The following is a 23,558-nucleotide window of genomic DNA, read 5'->3' as shown; positions in this document are numbered from 1 at the left end:
ATGAAACAATTCAGCAACAACCATTCCCCTCTGTGACTTTTTAATCTTGAAATGCCAATAAGAAAAGCTGTCTAATGTGTACTGGTAAAATGTCCCTGACTTCATGCAGAAGTGGTTCAAAAACCAGACATACACTGCTAGGAAGACAGACCATTAATTTAAAATTTAGAGGACCAATACATTTTTGATAGCAATGGGTTACTGTGCTAATGATTATTTAACTTGCTGAATGTTGGGTTAAGTATGTATGGCTATGTAAAGTATAATGCTTTATCCAAGTGCTATGGTGGGATTACTGCCACTCAAATGTTATAGTCAAAGCAGGAGAAAGCAGCAAGATTATAAAGACCAGTTACTATAATACAATTAATGCAGTTATAAAAATTAAACTACTACACTGCAGAGATAGTTCTTTTGTACAGTCCAGTATCAAAATTTCTATCTTAGTTTGTTATATTAGCTTTTCTTTTTAGTGGGGGTAGCTGGTACAAAGAAGGTTGCTGATAGGTTCCACAGTAACCTACTGAGGTTAAAAAAAATTTAAAAAAGAAAATAAAAAATAAAAAATATATTTTATTTAATAATACCAGTGACAATCGTTTCCAGATAAAATGCAATTGTCGTCACTTCTGTGGTATCATGAACAAAAAAGGTAAGAGTGGAAATGAATGTTTGATCATTGTAGGTGATTTGCAAGCCTTTTTACACTTTATCATTCATGAAGTACAGGGTGATTTCTTTGCTACAATCTTTTTAATGGATTGCACTTTCTAAAGTTCCCATTCCAGGTTGTTAGCAGTTTATGTGGTGTATTCCTGAGATGCAATACATGAGAAATTCCATTCATTAATACTTTGTATCCTTGATCCATCTTGGGAAGACGTAAGGTGGGCATCCTCTAGGCCTTTTTAATTGTTGAGTTCCCATCCTTTCCCAGTAGGCAATGGCTGATGATGATCTGTAAACTTGTTGAAATTCTGATACAAATGCGAAATTAATCAATATATTAAAAAAATTAAAAAAGAGGGAAATGCAATGAAAATTTATGACCTTAACATTCCTTCAGGGTCAAGCAATTTATCAAATTCTCTCACTTTCTGGTTTCAATTACACAGCTATTGTGGAAGGAACTTATTTTAGCAGGTTCATTGCCTCAGTAGGGAATACAGGACTTTGGCCTAATGCTTCACCTTTAGTGCAGGCCATTTGAGCCTTAGAACAAATACCAATCATCACTCTTTGGGAAAAAAAATCTGCATCGGAGTAGCCTATTGGAATGGGGTTTCTGTCAAGGTAAACGGTTGTCGGCAATGACTGTGGTAGAGTGGTGATAAATCCCATTTTATTGCTGAAAAATTCCAGCTTCTCTGCATGCCTGACAGCTCCCCACATTCCCATACCCATTTGGGCAATTTCTGCACTATGTCCATCTGGTTCTTATTACCTCTCAACCTGCCAGTGTCTGATCCAGAAAAAGTGCAGGTCAAAACAGGGGAAAGAAACCAAGGTGATGGACAAAACAGAAAGCAAGTGAGTGAGAGAGAGAGAGAGAGAGATTGAAATCCCTAAACAAAAAACCCCAGGAGTTTAATCATGAGATTGCTAGAAGCATATTTAAATATAGAATTGAATAGAAGTAATAATTGCAACACAAGGTTCTAATAGTCCACTGAACCACTGCCTTTGACATTTATCCAGAACATTACTGACACTTGCCTAAATGAAAATAAAAATAAAATCAAGACCTCAATCCCTTGATTACAGCAGTATTAATGGTATCACTTCAGTTAAATGAATCTCAGTGTTTCCATGGTAAGAACTGTGTTTTAGAAACTTAGAACTATATTGCAAAGATTCCCTTTAGTTAAAAGTCATTGCATGAGGCCTGCTGGGGTATGAACAAAGTTTTTGGTGGAAAAATTGACTATTTACAGAAATTTCATTAAAAAGGTGCACATTTCAAAGCTGATTTTGCACTATTACAACTCAAATAATATGTTCAGTGTGTGTAATTTCCTACAAGACTTTTATCCATAATGGAAATGTTTGGCCATTTTCATGATTAAAAATAAATATAATTTGATAACATTTTCATTTGAAAATCAGCTATTTTTTATGACCGCAACCCAGTAAAACAGCACTTACTATGCCAATATACTATGTTGTATGATAATTTGTCAAGAATCCACAAATGACATGAGAAAAGTTGCTGTGCTCTATTGAGTCAAAAATCCCCTTTTAAAGCATTTAGTTGGATTTATTTATGATTCCTACATATTTACATTTGTTTACCCATTAGTTCATAGATACTTTAATCATGTGCTTTCATGAAAATGAGACTAGAGCTATAAAGATACAAAGGAAATTAAAACACAAAGAGCTACAGTAGATTTATATAACACCAAGGATCTGACTTAACCCCAAGAACAAGGAAACTCCGAGTGAAGGTTACAAGTCTGTCCTTACCTCATCCCTTCATTCCTTGGTATTACAAGGGACTCAGTGCCCCCATCTCGGTGGTTATCTTATATATCCCATGGGTGCTAGAATACATAGGTAGGTATAATGGATTAAGTTAATCTCTGGGTACCAGGGGTTGAGATTTACAGATGTAACATGCTATTAGTAAAAATGTCCACACAACTGGTAGGCACTGGGAACCTGTTGGCTGCTAGACACTCAAGATGGAGTTTCAGCACTGAAAAAACTTTCAGGCTTATTTTGGGCTTGAGTCAAACCCCTGTTATCTGAATATCAAAAAGGGTAGTCTAGTTGTGTTAACCAGTTTGGAGCAGTTACTTTTCAATCTTATTTCTTTTTGTCGGAAGACAGTGCTTTTCCCCCCCAAGACTCTGAAATGTTATTTATTAACGTATGGGTGATAATTTCAATTATTATAAATAAATGAATTTATCTGTAATGGTTAAAGTCTGACATTTTGAAAATCAGAACAGGAAAGAAGACATTTTTCCTTATGGAAACAAGGCTGTTAGTGTAACTTTCAATTCAAAATGAATAAAGAACAAAGCTGGGAAAGTCAACATTTTATTTCAGAACAAGTCATTTAAACATTACATGTAGAAGCAAAACACAAACCTGATGGATCATTATTTTACTCAAGAGTTTCTTAATTGCTGATGTATCCACTGAAAAATTTATATTTTATAGGGTGCATTCTTGGTAGGAAAAATGTCTAAGAACTCTCTTTCGGACTGTCAGTAACTAAATATACTAGAGAAATTTGAGTGCTTAAACATGAATTAATATTTATTTGCATTTGTAATGCAGTATTGATGATTGTTCACTAAAATATGTTTCCCGAGTACTTTGTATTGAAAAAAATAACTTTTAATATATGTCAATATCTTACAAAATGGTATGAGATACGTACAAGAAAACCGTTTGTTAGGTGAATGTTGGCCAAACAATGATTTGTATGTAGTTTTGTATACATTTGAATCAAAAAGAGACACACGTGTAGAAAGACCAAACTTCAGCAATAAAAATATTTCAGCATCAAAATGGTTAATAGTGAGTATTATAGCTTCAAAAGAGCCTATTGGCTCACTCTAAAGGATGCCCTGCAATTGTTGTTAAACTCATCAGATGAAACTACCCTTCTCAGCTAGCCCTTAGATTTGTCTGGCTAACAGTAAAATACTACAATAAATCGGTAACATATGTTGCCAGACAAGAATAAATTATATAAATAAAGAGTCAAGAGACATAGCCCCTCAAGAACAATGTGAAAAGATTTATACTTTCAATGTATTAATCAATTAACATTGTAGAAGTAACCTGAAATTGTTATACTGTTGTTTGTTTATATAATTCCTTATTTTTCTTCTTCTTTTTCTCTTCAGATTGCATTTTAAACACAAATGTTCTCCGTGACTGCCTGCTTTGCAGCATTAGGGTAAGTCCCATTTCTCCGCCACCTTAAAAAAAAAGCCTAAAAATATTTACGGCAGAAAGGCATTTTGTTAATTGTATGCTTTATGAAATAAACATAATGCTATTGGAAAAAGAGCATTTTTTATTTCAAGCATATGAGTATGTGAAATTGTGCCTATGCAAACAGAGCTACCAACAAGATAACCAACTCTACTGTGGCAATGACAAGTCTCAAAAACTCATGTACTCCAGTTATTATCACCAGCATTTAAAATATAGAAAACAAAATCTGCTTGGAGAATTGACTGAATATTTTATTTAGCTTTTTTAAAAAAAGACATCCTTTGAAAAATGACATAATATAAATAATGTTACAAAGCAACAATATAATCAATCTGTAAACTAGAATATAAATCAAGGATTTCATTAACTGCTGGTCGCCAGTTTAAATTGTAGTCTTGTCCATAATGTCTATCTATCTATGTATGTCCAAGTTATATTAAAAACCTTTAAATGGCTTTGTAATATCAGCTACATCTAGCTATTATAATAATTAATGATACTGTTTTATAAATCAATATATGTATTCTTGATAAATTCATATCCAGTTAATGGTGTAATTTAAATAAAAAATTAATGTAATAAAGGACATACAGGAATAGCAGGAAATCTTTAAAGGTTAAGAGGCAAATTTGTCTAATTTCTTTCTTTTTTTTTGGTACCTGTTTTTGAAAAAATACATTGAAATTTAGCTGATATCAACCTTGGTCTTCCGATCACAATATTGCCATGATTTTTTAATATAGCTTGTGTTTCCTGCATGCATTGTATTTTTTCCATTCTAATGTAATAAACTATATCTCAGTTAAATTCGTAATTGTATCTTAGGTTTATAATACTGTGGCAAATCTAAAAAAAAAAAAAATCACAGCAGGGTTTCAACATTTGGCCAGGAAATATTGTAAAATATTGTTTGTCTTAATATTTTCTCCATTAATTACTCATTCCATATTTTTATTGCTATGCGGTTATTTTACTTAAACTATGAAATGCCAAAAATATGAAAATTTAGATCCAGCCATAAATGTATTTATAAGATTGTGGAAACCCTGAATAATGTTTTAATGCAATAAAAATCTGCTCTCTATCGCCTGTTTTAAATACAGTTAATCCAGTTTATTCAGAAAACACGTGTAAGTGCCTAAAAAGAAAAGAGAGAGAGCGAGAGACTGGAAAATGGCTTTTTGTTTCTCGATTGCATATTGGCGTGAAACTGCAGCCTGGCTTCGTTTGATTTTATTTATCAGCTGTAACCACAAAACGCATTTTAAAGAATAACAGGATTTAAGAACAATTAATATTGCTGATTGCCATCCATTGTGATCTTAAATGTTGAAAACAAAACCGCACAATGTGTTTATGTATTGAATGTTTTATGAAGAGTAGCCTTTGAAATTATGCAAAACATTAAGGTTTGCCATCAGCCCTGACATGGTACAGAAGTGTCATTTTAATCCATTGAGATTTTTTTTGACATTTTTCTTAACATTGGTCTGCCTTATTTAGAATAGCAACAGCGACTCATGCAGTTTCACTTGACACTGATGGGTCTTTCAAAATGTTACATGGGCAAGAGAAAAAAAAAGAATTTGCTGCCAGTCACTTTAGAAATTCAGCTATTTAAGCAACAGCTATTTGCTAAAAGTTTACGTTTCAGATGAGCTGGAATTTAAAGATCCATGATCCTTTCCCTGGGCCTATGTTTTGAAATGAAGGGAGAAAATAGAGAGGACAATTATGATTGAGTGTTAACGTGTACTCTAATACTGTAACATTTCCATTTAAAGTGTATTTTGTTTTTAGACAAAACCAGCAGCAAGAGATACATAGCCATTCCTAGGAGGCTTAATTTAAGCTTTATAGGATGAACACAAAATGCTAGGTTACAGTAACACTGAAATGTTACACATTTTAAATATCTTCATTTTAAAATCTGTGTTATTTTTTTCCTCTTGGGATCACTAATATGACTCTCCCCAGACAAAGCAGGAGCATGCCACATTCTTTAAAATTATCTGCAAAGGAGATCACATTCCTAGGCGTGTTGGAGTCTTTTTATAACTAAGGATAACCTCTGAATAGTATCACGATTTTCAACTGGTTAAGCAGGCATCTTCAGAACATTTAACTGCAAACAAAGAGACTTCATTTAGGGGGAAACAGTTTGGAATGATTAGAAACATAAGTTTTTATCTACTGTCACATTGGTGAATCAATTATTCAAGCCCTACTAAATTTGGTTGTCTGCTTTTAAAACATTGGTTGCACTTGCTTCATGGAAAGATCAAAGAATCTGATAACTTTGCTAAATTATTTGTTTGCACAGTATGGCTAAGAGTGAAACATTTTATTTGTGTTATGGTCATGTTTTAGTCAAATGCAGTGGATTTATTCAACACCTACAATAAACCTCAGCAATGAGATTTGAACCAAATTATTATTAGTACATGCATCAATGTAAATAGACGTATGACTCAGCGATGCACAGCATGCTATCATCTGCAGATATTTATGTGGACAAAGCCACATTGTTAAAGTCAATAAAATTATGCAATAGTGACTTGTTTGGAGGCTGTGCTGATCAGATAACGACTAGCTAAAGGAGTGAAGAGCCCAGGGTAAAGCTGAAGGTGTTTAATGCTCTAGCTGGTCATTACCTGATTGTAGAGACCAATAAGGAAGTAATTATTGCTATTATAAAATAAGTTAAAGATATAGTGTTAATGATTTTTTATATGTGGTAGCACATAAAGTGTTCTATGAAACTAAATTCAGTGTTTATAACTGGACACTGCCATTAGTATGCGCTCACAACTGTGATGTGAAGGTGAAAATGCTTGTTTATCTCTCCATAATGGCATGATCTGATTGGCAGAAAGCCTGTCAGGTATGGACTTCCTTCCCACCTCACTTCCCACACACCCAAGTCAATAAAGTCACAGGATTCAGGGACAGAATTTTAAAATGCCAGCATTTTTTTTTAAAATATGCAAACTGGTAAGTAGTGTTGACTCTTCAGTTCCTCTGGAACCTTGTGATAACGGATCCTCCATGGCTGAAAACAAATTTAACTTATCTTAGTAGACACTGAAGCTCCTTCTCTAGTGGAAATAGTATTTCTAGGTAAAAATATATTTATAAAAAGATTTTTAAAAAAGTTAATAAGAGAGGAGAACAATTTAAAGAAAAAAATCAATTTACTTAAAAAAAAATCAGTAATTTTTCCTTATAATTGTGAAGGTGAATTTAGTCTCAAACCATTGTCTCTGCGTCTATTCCTTAATCAGAAAGCAAATTTCAACAGCCTTTTGTGAGAACCCCCACCGCCAGAAAACACAAGTAGCAATAGGAATAAGAAATGTATGCCAATTTTACAACTCTCATATAAAGCAAGGCAATTTCTGACCAAAAAACCCCATGCCAAACAAAGGATGTGTAAGCGATTTCATTTATTTTGATAATCCTCCTCCTGCACCAGAGCATTTTGCTGTCTTTGTCAAAGTGAATGACAACAATTTGGTCAACTCTCTCTGAGCTGCACTCAACAGTGACAGGCAAATTATCAGAGGCCCTGCACTCCTTATTATCAGAGGAGAAGTCATCAGGAGGACGCGTGGAGAATCCCTCTCCCCTGTCACTATTTGTCAGTGGGACAAGGGCCACTGCTATGGGTAGCTGACAGGTAATTTCAACAATAACAATTACTCCTATTACTGGTGTCATAAACAATTCGCCCAAGGCATGACAATAGCAAAGCTTTATAATTCAATGCCATATAAATAAATGCCAGCAGGTAACAAGTAATTTAGCTCCAATCAAGCTTTGGCCCTGGCATTAATATTGTTATTGCGAGAAAATGGAAAATTGAAAAAATTCAATATGTTAATGAATTAAGAGAGGGTCAAGGGCTAAAGCAAGGGAGGAGGTATAGTGGGGGGGTCAGAGAAGAAGAAGAGGGAACTAGAAAAAAAGAAGCCAAAATCATCATTTCAGATTCAGCGCAATGCTCACTTTTGTACAATATTATAATCACTTTTTGATATGAAGGGGAGCAATGCCATCTTGCTATTTTATATATTAGGCCTGGTGAAAAGGTAAACAGGAATGTGAATTCCATTCCCTGATCTCAAGTTTCATCACAAAGCTGTATGCAAAGTCCATTAAAAATCATTGGATTTAATTATTTTGTTATAAAAATAATAATCTCTCAGAAGCTACACAAGTAATATATTTAGAAAAGATTGAACAATTTTAAAACCCCATCATGTTAGCTTATACCCCTTTTCCTTTTGGATACCGGTTTTACCAGCCCAACTAAAATTTATTCTTATTTCTTAAGAAGGAGTATAATAAAACGTATTTTTCTAGTACGCCACAATACCACCAAAACCAAATATAGTCCAGTATCCCTAAATACCACTTCTTGATAAGACCAATTTGCAATTTTACTATTTGTCCAGCAAGACAATGTGGCATCAGTCTGACAGCAGTAAAAGAATTTGAAAATCTCTAATTAGGAGAACTGCGGAGCAATTAACGCATGTCAAATTTCACTTCATCAAGTGCCACTCTAATTTTCCCACTAAAAATTAATGGACTTTTTTTGTATGTGCGTGTCCCCTCAAGGCAATGTTGATTCAAATCTGCTCAAGATGCAGTGTTGCACAGCTAAGCATCTTCTTGATTACAATCCGCCACACTTCTAACTGCTTTCATTCTCACTGCCACAGATACTTTGTCAACAGTCAAATTACGCCATGCTGATAACAATGCATAATGGTGTTCCTCAAAGGAGGTTCCTGTCATGGAACAGCGTTTCATAAAAATGTACCATTTTCTTCTCCAGGAAATATATCTGGCTAAAAATGATGTTTTAGTGGTTTGTGCATGGGTTGCAGTGTAATTCCCCGCCACCCCCACCCACCCTCAACTATAATTTATTTATTTTTGAGATCATATGAAAATACTACAGGGAACTGTTTGAGGAGCAATACAGAATGGAAAATATTTACAGTCAGTGTTTGTGCAGACATTGCCTCACTGCTTTACTCCCCATTTTCAATAACAATATCCTCCCCTTCTCATGCCAGTGGGTTTTTTTTTGTTTTGTTAATCTGATAAGGCAAAATCCTACAGTCTTCACACAAGCAGAAGTCCTCCTGACGTCAATGGGAATTTTGCCTGAGTGAGGACGGCAGGACTTGGCCCAGGATCTACAAACACATTGGAAGCATCTCTTTTAACAGACAGTATTTAGATTCCAAGAGGAGTTTGTTTAACAGGCACATATGCCAGAATCCTCAAAACATCACAGAGTACACAAGACGAATTGCCTTTTTGTCAGAATGGCGTATGTGTCAGCGGAAAGAGGTGCTTCATCTGAACAGTTTTTAATTTTTTTTCCTTGCCTTCATTTTTTCTCCTTGAAGATCAATATCCTTAAGCTGTTGGTAGAGTAGTGTGTAAGGGGATGGAAAATATTTTCAGTGATTAAAAGGTGAATTTGTGAGGATAAAATGCTCTGGGAATGTTTCAGCTTTTCATTTTCAGAAGTACAGAATATCTCCCTTCCCACAAAACCAGACCAATATTAAAATAAATGTATCTGTATATTTCCTAGAATTATTTGATTTACTGTTGTTAATACAGAACCAGTGTCTCAATCGCTTTGTTAAAATAGATACACTAAGTTGTAAATATAATTTCCTTCCATTGTTTTAGCTATCATCGTTTACATTTTCATGCTGAATTCATGGGACCAAGTTCTCTGTTGCTGTAACTCAGTTGACCTGAATGGAGTTATGCCAGCAGAGAATTTGGGCTGTGTTCTTTGTAGTCCAGCTTATATAGCTACCCCTTCCCCTTCGGTTTCAACCTTGTTGTAACTAAGCATATTCTTGACAGCATTGTTATATAGTCAACAGATGTGTCATAGACATTCAAAATTGGGGGCTTTCTGTTACCAAAATCTATATCCCCCCCCTTTTTTTGACTATGTCATCTAGTTAACAAAAAGCCAGGGAGGTTCCTTTAAAATTAAAATAATGACACAAAAACCTACTGTTGAGACATCCAGAGCTTGCAGAGAGGCCCGCTGGAAGTTGCGTAACCATGCTTATATTCATGAGAGTGTATTTTCTTCCTAAATATTATTTCATAAGCTTTAAAAATCATGGTGCTTATTGACAAAACATATACCATTTGCTGTGTATCAGAGATCTACAATGATCTTGTCATTCAAATAATAAGCAGGACTGTAAATTAAAAAAAAGAGAGAAGAAAAATGTGATTATATGATGTAATCCTGCAGTAACCAATTTTACCTCCAATATCTTGTTTTTGTTTTTAAAACGCTAAATAAACAATACATAATGCATTCCTCGTCAGCCAAAACCATGAGGCTCTGTGCTCAAATAACAGGAAACATATTCAATTTTCCTAACAGAAGACAGTTCATTAAGCTGTGCCACATCAAATAAAACTTTAATTTCTCCAGCATCAGAGTCGCAATGAAAGCAATTGAGGAAGATGAGCCATATGGTACTTCTATCAGCAAACACATATTGCTCATTCCCCCAAAGTTTTCTAATTCTGCTCCCCAGACCTGTGTAATATAGATAATGTGCTCTGAGAGCAGCAACCATGAGCTATCTGGTGTACACTTCTAATACTGTATTTAATGGGAAATAATGAATCATAAAAGCCTGCAGAAGACGGCTTTTGCTAACCTAAATCTCAGCTGTAATTTCATTGTTCTGTGCCTAAGATGCTGTTTGCCCTTTCCAGACAACAGCAGTTGAACATAATTATGCTGCTTCAAACCTGGGTTTGAGGAAAAAACCTTCATAATATAACCAAGTTTCTGTTAACTCTTGAAATTCTGAACTTGGTGCAACTCTGATTCCTAAAGGAGAACTTTGTATGATATTTTAGGTTCATAATATTATATATAAATATTTTTTTTCTCATGTATAGCTACAAAAATTAAGTTTAATACTCCCTAATCTGGCCCTAAAATGCAACAGGCGAGATCTACTAAAAATTAGGAAATCTGCTTGACATTGGGAAATCTGACACTTTGTCTGGTATAACATCTGTAAATGGCAAAGCCGTATAAGTGAACACAATAAAAGAGTAATATTTCTGGGTCTCTATTTTTTGTCAGTTACAAAAACTGGAGTTAAAGTGTTGACTAAAAGACTGAACTAACCCATTTAAACTTTATAATGTTTATACTTTTCTGATAAATTCATAATGATCTATTTACTTATATTTGAAGGCCAGTAATAAAATAGTATTGGTACAGTATATTGTCTTGTATTTTCCCCCCATCTACTTATTAAGTAAATGTACGTGCATGAAGGGATAGGTTTATTTTTAAAGATGTCTATAGTTAAAAATATGTTTTAAAGTTTATTGACTTAATACAGTTGAAGATAAATATGTTATTTGGATATGACCTAAAACTTGGACAATTTCTTAAACTCATCTGAAGTAGCTTCCCCCTCAAAATACTAATTTAAAACATTGTCTAATTAGGCTACTTACACATATTGAAAATATATTTTAGTGGCTGTGTTTGTTCTGGCAATATATGAACCAAAACCAATTAAATTAAAAAGGGAGACTTTTAAAAGTTAGAGATTGCCTTTTAAAAGCTTATTAAAATCAGCATGTTACATGTCTGTCTTTGAATTAGCTTTACAGACTTGATTGCCTTCATTAAAGCTGACTGTTTGGGTGCTGCTCCGTGAATGTTCAAGAGTCTGTGTCCCCCCCCCCCCCCCCAAAAAAAAAGCTGATTCTCACTACTTGTCAGTGTGCATTGTCTCCCAATAGAATCTAAAAGAACCTGTATTTTACAGAAGAAAAACTCACCTCATATGAAATATTACCACAAAACATTGTCATTATCACAAGAAAAAAGACCAACAGGTAAAATAACTACATTAAGATCTAAGACAAATAAATAATAATAATAATAATAATAAATAATATTATTATAATAATTAATACCCACCCCACATGGATTAGATTTCATGAATGCCTTAAAACAAATATTTAAACAGTTTTTTGAAACAGTGCAGAAAACCTCTGCATGCTCCGATGGGTTACAATAACAATGGTCTATTGCAATGTAAAACAAGCTGGAGGATAAAAAGGTGCTTTTTGTTACCATTTTATCAAAGCTGTTCATCTTCTAGCTGCAGGCAGCATTTTGCTGGAATTGCAGATATTTCTCTGTCCAGGCTCCTTTGTTTGTGCATCTCATTTGCATATATTTATCTCCAGCTGAGGGTGCTTCCAGCTCATTAGGGCCACCCCCCTCACATTATTTCATAAGCCAGCTGCTAGGAGGGATTTCACCTGTGGTGACTGAGAAAAGAGGGGTGAAAAACCAAATTCTTCATAAAAAGGAAATCTTCTGACTCTCTTCCCCTATAAATGGGCACCATTTGTGTTAAACAGCCTCTTGTCATGATAGATGCCTCCAGGGGTCAGGGGTTAAAGTTGATTTGAAGGTCAGCAGTAAAACAACAGACAAACCAGACGCCAAACTGGTTCCTTAGCTGTCGGTGGGAGCAGTGGTACAACCAGGTCTTGAACCTTTTTCAACCTCTAATAAAACAGGGGAAGAATTTGAAGTGGATCAACCAGGCCCCTGAGGAAGCCACACAGAAAAACACAAATAATATCAATATCAAGCAGCAACAGGAAACAATGGGCTAGCTCTCAGTGCTACATGCATGCTTCTATTGTTTCAAGAGCTAGGGAATTAATTCCACTTATTTATTTAAGGCGTGTCAACTCACTGCCTAAACCTGTTTCAGTGTCAAGATGAATAAAACTTTTATGGCTCATAAAATAGAGCCATTCATCTCAATGTTCTTTGTGGTGCCTTTTTTTTTTTCCTGGCAAACTGAGTGAGCCCTCTGCTTCAAATGGTTACATCCGAACATACTGTTGCTCAGAACTGCACCTTGTCAGAAAAGAAAATGATTTGATTGGCAAATGGATATCATTAGCAGAACCAATAAAGAAAAGCTTTTTAGCAGCCTTGTAGTAGCCCCCCAAAATTCTCATAGACACTTTTTACACGCCTGAATCCACTTGCAGCATGACTTTCTACAGAAAAAATGATTTTGTCCTAAAATAGCAAAAGTAAAAGATAGCCCAAAATGGCACAGTAAGAAATCACTTTAATATTATTTTATCTACCTGTCTACATACTAGTCATCACCTATGTCTCCTAGATAAGCAGTTTTCATTCATTTTCTATTAATGCAAAATTTCTTATGTCATTCTCATAGACTAATCTATTATTTTTTGCATTGAGTCTTGCAGTTCATGTGTAATTAAAAATATAAAACTCTCTTAATCTGATCAATTTTGTATTATTGCTATCACAATACAATTGTATTTTTATTATACTTTCAATTTGCATACTTACTGATGAATTATTAGTAATACATACTAATCAGATGAGACCATCTCAAACAGCTAAGCCTGAACTAACTTCTGTGATTCATTACACATGGCAAATGTTTGTTCAGAGTTAAAAAATCAACATAAAACCTACAATGAAATCATGTCATCTATGAAGTTTTGGACCCACAGGTAACTAAATACAATAAAGTGTGCTTTTTATTAAAAACAACCCTCCCCACCTACTCCCATTACTTATATTGCATGACTGCTTTAAAACCAAATGTTCAAATAGTAGTTGGAAATGATGCATAAAATCGCAGCATGTTCTGATAGGTTATAGAGTTCGTGGTTTATTGCAATGTAAAACAAGCTGGAGGAAGAGAAGGTGGTTTTGTTTACCATTTTCATCAAAGCTGTTCATCATGTTGATATACTTATTTTATATTGTGACCTAACATATGTTGCATTTAATTTAATTTATTTATTTGTTTTCTAGGTTGTTGCCACTTTTGCTGCTTGACATCCAAGATGTCAAGTAATTCCCAGGATTCATTTGTAATATAAGGCTATCTGAACTGAATTTCTCCCTACAAGACAACTGATATATACAAACAAAGAAATATAATCAAGTAATTTTTGTACTTAATCTGAGGCAATTAGTACCTGAATAAATATAGACTAAGATATTTGCCTACTCAAACTGTAATTATACTTCTGTTTAACCCAAAGAATGCACAGTTCTGATTGAAATGCTTTTGAGATTTATAAGTTTTGTTCATCTCCTTATTTCCTTTTGTCCCAGAAAGCATTGTAGAATCTTCTGCATAACTTGCCGTTTTTTTCCTGATATCAAGTATTGAAAACACCCAGAACCTAACACAGATATACACAATTTACTCCTCCCAAAATCGTTATCCATGTTTTTCAATTTTCTTTTTCTCAAATCTAATCACTAATTCCTTTGCTTTACCAAATAGTTAAAAATGTTAAGTGCTAGCAATGCCTCCTACCTCCCCCTCATATCTGTCTCTGTTTATGGAACGGGCCCTGGTTTCCTCCTTCTCTTGTTCAGCTCTAGGTCTTCAGGTCAGGAGACTGTAAATACACACAGCATTGCCCCAACCCATAAATCTGAGCAAAGGGCAGCCTTATATATTCAGATAAGCAATGTGGAAAAGAGAGAGAGAACAAACAGACTCTGTGGTGAAGCAGGCATTTTCCTAGAAACCAAAAATTAAATACCAACAAACCTTGAGAGTAACCTCCTTCGGAGGGGAGGGCTGTCGGGGAAGGGGAAATCTCTTGTTACCTCCTATTATTTGCCTTTAAAAGCTGAATCTGGAATGTTCACTCTCTTTTCTCGCCATTGTTTATATACAAAACATTACAAAATGCATTTTATTACCTTTGAGGCAATGAAATTAAACAAGAGATTTCTATTACTTTATAACATGCATTTGCCTCTTCAAGAGCTTTGTTGGGGTTTTCCTTTGTCATTTTTATTCCCAGCACCTCAGATGCTTTCAAGGAAACTGCCCCCCAGTTATTGCTTCTCAGTACCAAGGTCTTAGGATAAATAACATTGTTGTTACTCACCTCACCAATTTTCAAGAATTATTGCTGCAGCAAATGGGAACAGCCCTAATATATGCAAAGTGATAAATGAATTGCTACATACCTTTCAGCCTGTGTGGCCTCAAGTTATCCTAAGACCATCCAAATCTTTTGGGGGTGGGAGTAGGGTGGGCTTTGGAACTGAGCAGGGCTGAGACACTTTGTGCTCTGTGTAAGATTTTTTGTTCCCCTCCCCACCAGATGAGTAGATAATCTCTAATGCTGAGATCAAGCCAGACATGAAGATCCAGCAAGAACCACAAACAAGCACAAAGAAGTCATCTAGTTCAATGAAGGCACTTTCTGACATCTTCCGGCCCCTTTCACATGCTGATTTGCCCAGCTTTGCTTGTGCAAGGAAAGCTGAACTGACTGACACTTTGCCTCTACCATAAAGAGCTACAGAAACATATAGAACTGCACAACGTGTAGAACTTCTTCACTCTGCTATAGCTGACCTTTCCCCACTCCACTCACAGGCAGTTCTCTGCCTCTCTGTTATCTGGTGTAAATGGGCCCTGCTATTAGACGGCTTTCCTTTTTCACTTTTGTTCAGGTGAGGCATAACATACTACAGATGTAAGAACTATAGAAGCCATTACACTCAGCGGCCTTCCCTTCTCAAGTTGGAAGAGAAGTGAAAACTTCAAGTTAGCTGACAGGCCTCTCCAGAAAACCATGCCAAGGAGAGCAATTATTTTCAAGTCCATTTCCCTCTCTCTCCCAGCTTTCCCCAGTGACATAAAACAAATGTAAATCAAACGTCTGTGGTGCTGGTGAACAGCAGGATTAAAGGTTTTCACTAATATGTGAACTAGAAAGCAAGATTTTTTTTTCTGTGCTCATGACATTGAATTCTCCATGAATTTTCCTCACCAAAACTGAATTAGTAAATTGTAGTGGCAGTGAAGGTTTTGTCAGCATTTCTGTTATAAACCTGCATTTTCAGGACATTATGACATTTCCAGGACTGAAACCTTCCCTAAAACAAATCTCAGGCCAAGAATTTCCAGTGTTTCTATAGCTCAAAAAAGGGTTATTAAAAAAAAAAGGAAATTGTGCATCACTTTAATTTATGATGTAGATTTTTCCTTTTTATTTAAAACAAATGTCCGAATCAAAGTATTCATATAGCATGTGTCACGGTGAAAAATCCACTGAATGTGCAGTAATTAAAAACAAATCAAAACATTTAAATGCTGAAAGAAAAGGCGTACTTGTGGCACCTTAGAGACTAACCGATTTATTTGAGCATAAGCTTTCGTGAGCTACAGCTCATTTCATCGGATGCTGTAGCTCACAAAAGCTTATGCTCAAATAAATTGGTTAGTCTCTAAGGTGCCACAAGTCCTCCTTTTCTTTTTGCGAATACAGACTAACACGGCTGCTACTCTGAAACCTGTCATTTAAATGCTCATTCACCTCAGGAGTTGTATAGAAGCATTTGAAAATATTCTAAATATCTATTAAGATGCTTTGGTCATTATCTGTTGCCTATAGACAATATTTACTAGGTTGATAAACAGTTTAGGATGTATTCAACTAATCTTTTTTTAAACCTCTCTGATGTACCCTGAAAAATGACTAGGTCGGTATTCCACCTTTTCAAAAGTCCCTGACTATGGCATTATCCACCCCAAATCAGCCATGAAGAGAAGGCTCTGCACAGGGTTCAGTTCTTTTCTCTTGGAGCTGGGAATCCGCCTCTCGTGGTATCTCTTTCCCCACGCTTCTCATCCGCCGCCCAATTCCAGGCTCTACTGAACCCTCTGTGGGGCCAGAGATTCATGGCAGGAGCTGGGCTTAATGCAATTTGGGGCTGAATTAAGTGTAATGCTCCGCAGCTTGACAGGAGCCAAAAGAAGGGCCAAGAGTTCTCAGAGCTGGTGCAGAAGAAATCTGTGCAGAGCTTTCTGGCTGCAAAATCTTTTCCCACAGGCTATGCTGGTGCTTTTCCTGCTGGAGTTGGCAAACAGGACCTATGGACTTCATTGATGTCAATGGGTCCAGTAAACCGTGTGGTAGCTGGAACCTTCAGGTAAGCATTTCCCATTAGGATGTGTTCTCTCATACATGGGACCATGTTGTGGCATTGATTTTTGAGCAGATTGAATAAAATCTTTTCAGGTTTTGCTGAAAAATATTATTGGCATGATATAGTCTGTGGTTTCTGACACAATGTAAAATACAATTTTATGCCCCAGTCCTGCAACTTTATCTCTTTGGGTCCCCCACCCCCGGGGACTCTCCATGGATCCATCTGTATGGATGCAGGTGCTGGATTGGGTCCTTAGTATAATATCTTTCACAAAGACTGTTTTCTAAAACACTTCTGTAAGTTATACAGAGAATTAAATTTAAAAAAATTAAGTATGTATGTATGTATGTATGTGAGAGAGAGAGAGAGAGAGATGAAGACACAAAGGAGAAACAATACAGTTACAGCTGAAATTTGCAATGAGCTGGAAAGTTGCTGAAGAGATAAGATAAAGGGAAGGTGTCCTAAACTACTGCAGCGGCAGAGGAGAAGGCTCTCAAACTAAAGATTGTCATATGTGGTGGGCCAGAGCTACAGAGCATGGCTGAGAACAGACACTGTCCATAAGGCAGGCTGTAATAAGCCCTCAAAGGTTTTTTAAAATAAAGAGAGCAGTTTTGAAATGAATGGGGAGTCATTCGAGTTGTGTATGTATGATGCCAAGTGTCAGGATTCTGCATATGATAGCAGCTGGGAAGCTATAGAGACGGGAGTTGCTGTCGCCAAAGTAAGAGGAGATGAAGGCACAGGTGAGGATTTTGGCAGGGGGGAGTCAAGGCGGAGGCATTCGCTGGCAACACTGGTAAGCTGGCAATAGTCTGTGCACAAACGAGATGTGGACTGTGTGAGATACTTAGTTAGCAAGGTCTTCAAGGAAGGGACTAGCATTTTACTCCTTTGTGTGAGGCAACTAGAAGCTTAAAAATAAATAACAGTTTAAGAACTGAGGTGGGAGGAGAAGGAACTTACAGAATAAAAGACCATACCAAGGTTTTGATCGGCAGAAGGAACAAAGGATCAGATAGAAGAGACAGTATGGTGTTTGAGAATGCTCCTCTTGCCCAAGAGAAACATCTTCTGTCTGGGGAAAAAAAAAAAGGTGAGTTCTTAGCTCAGGTTATCTATTCTTCACACAAGAATTAGTAGGAAAAGCAAAAGTGGATAGGAACCTGGAAGGCAGTGACCACGAGATGGTCGAGTTCAGGATCCTGACACAAGGAAGAAAGGAGAGCAGTAGAATACGGACCCTGGACTTCAGAAAAGCAGACTTTGACTCCCTCAGGGAACTGATGGGCAGGATCCCCTGGGAGAATAACAAGAGGGAGAAAGGAGTCCAGGGCAGCTGGCTTTATTTTAAAGAATCCTTATTAAGGTTACAGGAACAAACCATCCTGATGTGTAGAAAGAATAGTAAATATGGCAGGCGACCACCTTGGCTTAAGAGTGAAATCCTTGCTGATCTTAAACACAAAAAAGAAGATTACAGGAAGTGGAAGATTGGACAAACGACCAGGGAGGAGTATAAAAATATTGCTCAGGCATGCAGGAGTGAAATCAGGAAGGCCAAATCACACTTGGAGTTGCAGCTAGCAAGAGATGTTAAGAGTAACAAGAAGGGTTTCTTCAGGTATGTTAGCAACAAGAAGAAAGTCAAGGAAAGTGTGGGCCCCTTACTGAATGAGGGAGGCAACCTAGTGACAGAGGATGTGGAAAAAGCTAATGTACTCAAACCTTTTTTTGCCTCTGTCTTCACGAACAAGGTCAGCTTCCAGACTACTGCACTGGGCAGCACAGCATGGGGGGAGGTGACCAGCCCTCTGTGGAGAAAGAAGTGGTTCGGGACTATTTAGAAAAGCTGGACGAGCACAAGTCCATGGTGCCAGATGCGCTGCATCCGAGGGTGCTAAAGGAGTTGGTGGATGTGATTGCAGAGGCATTGGCCATTATCTTGGAAAACTCATGGCGATCAGGGGAGGTACTGGATGACTGGAAAAAGGCTAATGTACTGCCCATCTTTAAAAAAGGGAAGAAGAAGGATCCGGGGAACTACAGGCCAGTCAGCCTCACCTCAGTCTCTGGAAAAATCATGGAGCAGGTCCTCAAGGAATCAATTCTGAAGCACTTAGAGGAGAGGAAAGTGATCAGGAACAGTCAGCATGGATTCACCAAGGGCAAGTCATGCCTGACTAATCTAATTGCCTTCTCTGATGGGATAACTGACTCTGTGGATGAGGGGAAAGCAGTGGACGTGTTGTTCCTTGACTTTAGCAAAGCTTTTGATACGGTCTCCCACAGTATTCTTGCCAGCAAGTTAAAGAAGTATGGGCTGGATGAATGGACTATAAGGTGGATAGAAAGCTGGCTAGATCGTCGGGCTCAACGGGTAGTGATCAATGGCTCCATGTCTAGTTGGCAGCCGGTATCAAGTGGAGTGCCCCAAGGGTTGGTCCTGGGGCCGGTTTTGTTCAATATCTTCAATAATGATCTGGAGGATGGTGTGGATTGCACCCTCAGCAAGTTTGCAGATGACACTAAACTGGGAGGAGTGGTAGATACGCTGGAGGGTAGGGATAGGATACAGAGGGCCCTAGACAAATTAGAGGATTGGGCCAAAAGAAATCTGATGAGGTTCAACAAAGACAAGTGCAGAGTCCTGCACTTAGGACGGAAGAATCCCATGCATTGCCACAGACTAGGGACCGAATGGCTAGGCAGCAGTCCTGCAGAAAAGGACCTAGGGGTTACAGTGGACAAGAAGCTGGATATGAGTTAACAGTTGCCCTTGTTGCCAAGAAGGTTAATGGCATTTTGTGCTGGATAACTAGAGGTATTGCCAGCAGATCGAGGGACATGATCGTTCCCCCCTATTCGACATTGGTGAGACGTCACCTGGAGTACTCTGTCCAGTTTTGGGCCCCACACTACTAGAAGGATGTGGAAAAATTGGAAAGAGTCCAGCGGAGGGCAACAAAAATGATTAGGGGACTGGAACACATGACTTATGAGGAGAGGCTGAGGGAACTGGGATTGTTTAGTCTGCAGAAGAGAAGAATGAGGGGGGATTTCAGAGCTGCTTTCAACTACCTGAAAGGGGGTTCCAAAGACGATGGATCTAGACTGTTCTCAGTGGTAGCAGATGACAGAACGAGGAGTAATGGTCTCAAGTTGCAGTGGAGGAGGTTTAGGTTGGATATTAGGAAAAACTTTTTCACTAGGAGGGTGGTGAAGCACTGGAAGGTGTTACCTGGGGAGGTGGTGGAATCTCCTTCCTGTGAGGTTTTTAAGGTCAGGCTTGACAAAGCCCTGGCTGGGATGATTTAGTTGGGGATTGGTCCTGCTTTGAGCAGGGGGTTGGACTAGATGGCCTCCTGAGGTCCCTTCCAACTCTGATATTCTATGATTCTATGAATCTAACCCGCATTAGCTAACTCAGGTTAAGATAGCAGTGAAGACACATTTCAGAGTAGCAGCCGTGTTAGTCTGTATTCGCAAAAAGAAAAGGAGTACTTGTGGCACCTTAGAGACTAACAAATTTATTTGAGCATAAGCTCACGAAAGCTTATGCTCAAATAAATTTGTTAGTCTCTAAGGTGCCACAAGTCCTCCTTTTCTTTTAGTGAAGACACAGCAACTCAGCTGTTAACTCCGGTTAGCCACTTGAGTTCAAAACTGAGCTTCCCTCAAAGCTTTAACTCGAGCTGCTAACCCAAGTTAAAAGCTGAGTTGCTGTGTCTTCACTGCTATTTTAACCTGAGTTAGTTAATGCAATTTAGCTAAGGCAAGTTAAGAATACACCTTTTTTTTTGTAGTGAAGAAGATGTACCTCTGAGGCATTTAGCTGAAGGCAGTTGAAATGAAGTCACATATTCAAGCGAGGCAGAGCAGGTGCATTGGGAGGAGATCTGAAAAGGGTCAAAAACATAATCTGTTGAATACCACGAGTATAAAAGAGAACTATTTTAACCCATGTTGGAATCACTTATTGATTTATAAGTAGATAATTTAAATGCAAAATATCCTTAACTCTCTCATGTATATACACACAATACACACGCATGCACCTGTGTGCAATTTGTCACAAATAAAAAAAAGCATTTGTCTGGATGATAGTGATCCATTCATAGGTATGGGCTACAAACTTCCCCAGAAAAATGTCACAAACAAGATGACACACAAAGTTTTGGAGGTTTAATTTAGTTAAGCATTCACATGTTCCAGTGCTTATCCAAACCTTCCTGAAATTTATCATCACTCTTTTGAACTTTAGAAACTAAGCTTGCAGAAATGCTTGCAAGCTGGTTTTCTTGTGAGATTTCTGTCATTTCTTGGTTTAACCCAGGTTTGAAATACTGTGAGAATAGCGTTTCTTGTGGTATTTTAGCTTCCAGCCCCAATCAAAACTAGGACAAGCTTGGGTAGGTGAAAGCTGAAATTGTCAAACACACTAAAGTATTACTCCTTCAGAAAGTGCATGAGTTCAATGATGTGTTGCCTCTGTCTGTGCTTGACTGTTCCCTAAATGCCATGCACCTGCCTCGATGGGTTGAAAACTCAATTGGACTGGTGGTGAATGGGAAAACACCAGTGGAAAGAGGAAGGAGAACACACTGGAGGGATACAGTGGTGACTCCTCCCCTTCCAGAGTCTCTAGCTATTCATTGGCCAGCCAGGGGACAAAGGGAGTTGACTGGTCTTTTGTTCTCCCCTTTCATTAATTGAAACCTCAGCCCACGCTATGCGGAGCCTCTTTTTGTAACATAGCAAAAAAAAAAGGGGGGCCCGATCCGGAAAAGCTTTCTGCCCACCAGGGATCCTATTTATTCCATTGAAAGTTCTCCATGTAGAGATCTTTGCAAAATCAAGTCAATTTTTTTTTCAACCCTCCAAAATAAAAATGTTAGGGCAGTTCTTATTTTATCCAGACCAGTTCATAAACCTCACGTAAATCCACATGTTATTCTAGGCTGCTGGATTTTACATATGGAGCTGAAAGACTGACAGCTGAAAGACTGAGAACAAGTGATTTGTACCTTAAAAACAATTAACTATAATATTTTAAAGCATCTACTTTGGGTAACAACAAAGTAGGAATAGCACTATTAAAAATGTTAACTAGAGCTGAGGGCATACTGCAAAAAATGTTCTGTGAATATTTGCTTGGGTTTTTAAATGAATTAACTTCAACCATACTCATACACTTTTCGTGTTGCTTCTTGCAAGCATTGGAGAGTGAGTTTATTGACCCTGATTTTCACAGAAAATGAATTTCTAAGTTGCATGTGGGAGTATTCTCATAAACCATACTTTAAAGATGCACACACACGTCTTTGGTGTAGAAGTGCTTCCACACTCATTCAATCAGAGAACAGAAAAATACCATCTGACCAGCAAAAACTAAGCAACACAGCTCGAGTAGCAAATATTGAAAACTTGCAGGAAATTGTTGATGGTCAATCCATAGAGTAACAGCCGTGTTAGTCTGTATTTGCAAAAAGAAAAGGAGTACTTGTGGCACCTTAGAGACTAACCAATTTATTTGAGCATGAGCTTTCGTGAGCTACAGCTCACTTCATTGGATGCATACTGTGGAAACTGCAGAAGACATTATATACACACAGAGACCATGAAACAATACCCACTCCCACCCCACTGTCCTGCTGGTAATAGCTTATCTAAAGTGATCATCAAGTTGGGCCATTTCCAGCACAAATCCAGGTTTTCTCACCCTCCGCCCCCCCACACACAAACTCACTCTCCTGCTGGTAATAGCCCATCCAAAGTGACCACTCTCTTTAAAATGTGTATGATAATCAAGGTGGGCCATTTCCAGCACAAATCCAGGTTTTCTCACCCCCCCCCCAACCCCCCTCACTCTCCTGCTGGTAAACTGGAGAGTGAGTTTGTGTGTGTATGGGAGTGGGGGGGGGTGAGAAAACCTGAATTTGTGCTGGAAATGGCCCACCTTGATTATCATGCACATTGTAGGGAGAGTGGTCGCTTTGGATGAGCTATTACCAGCAGGAGAGTGAGTTTGTGTGTGTGGTTTTTGGAGGGTGGTGGGGGGGTGAGAAAACCTGGATTTGTGCTGGAAATGGCCCACCTTGATTATCATACACATTTTAAAGAGAGTGGTCACTTTGGATGGGCTATTACCAGCAGGAGAGTGAGTTTGTGTGGGGGGGGGTGGAGGGTGAGAAAACCTGGATTTGTGCTGGAAATGGCCCAACTTGATGATCACTTTAGTTAAGCTATTACCAGCAGGACAGTGGGGTGGGAGGAGGTATTGTTTCATGGTCTCTGTGTATATAATGTCTTCTGCAGTTTCCACAGTATGCATCCGATGAAGTGAGCTGTAGCTCACGAAAGCTCATGCTCAAATAAATTGGTTAGTCTCTAAGGTGCCACAAGTACTCCTTTTCTTTTTGCAAATAAATTCACAGAAATCACAATCTGGTCGTTGATATTCTGTGAGCTAAACAAAAAAATGAGTTAATGACCAAAACACTGATAACTATAATCCTGA

General features: G+C 37.6%; 1 long non-coding RNA gene across 2 annotated transcripts; it reads left to right on the top strand.

Moving 5' to 3' along the window:
* The first annotated feature begins 3,592 nt into the window (after nt 1-3,592).
* On the top strand, nt 3,593-14,069 carry LOC125633441 (uncharacterized). Of its 2 annotated transcripts, XR_007355605.2 has the most exons (3): nt 3,593-3,768; nt 3,864-3,916; nt 13,880-14,069. It is a non-coding gene; the product is annotated as an uncharacterized LOC125633441 (long non-coding RNA). The 2 variants fall into 2 exon arrangements; XR_012667858.1 differs by having other exon boundaries at nt 3,593-3,916.
* The last annotated feature ends 9,489 nt before the right edge of the window (nt 14,070-23,558 follow it).

Source organism: Caretta caretta, chromosome 3 (assembly GCF_965140235.1).
Source record: "Caretta caretta isolate rCarCar2 chromosome 3, rCarCar1.hap1, whole genome shotgun sequence".
Classification (NCBI taxonomy): domain Eukaryota; kingdom Metazoa; phylum Chordata; order Testudines; family Cheloniidae; genus Caretta; species Caretta caretta.
Note: the sequence above shows the minus strand (reverse complement) of the source record. Positions and strands in the feature narration are given on the sequence as shown.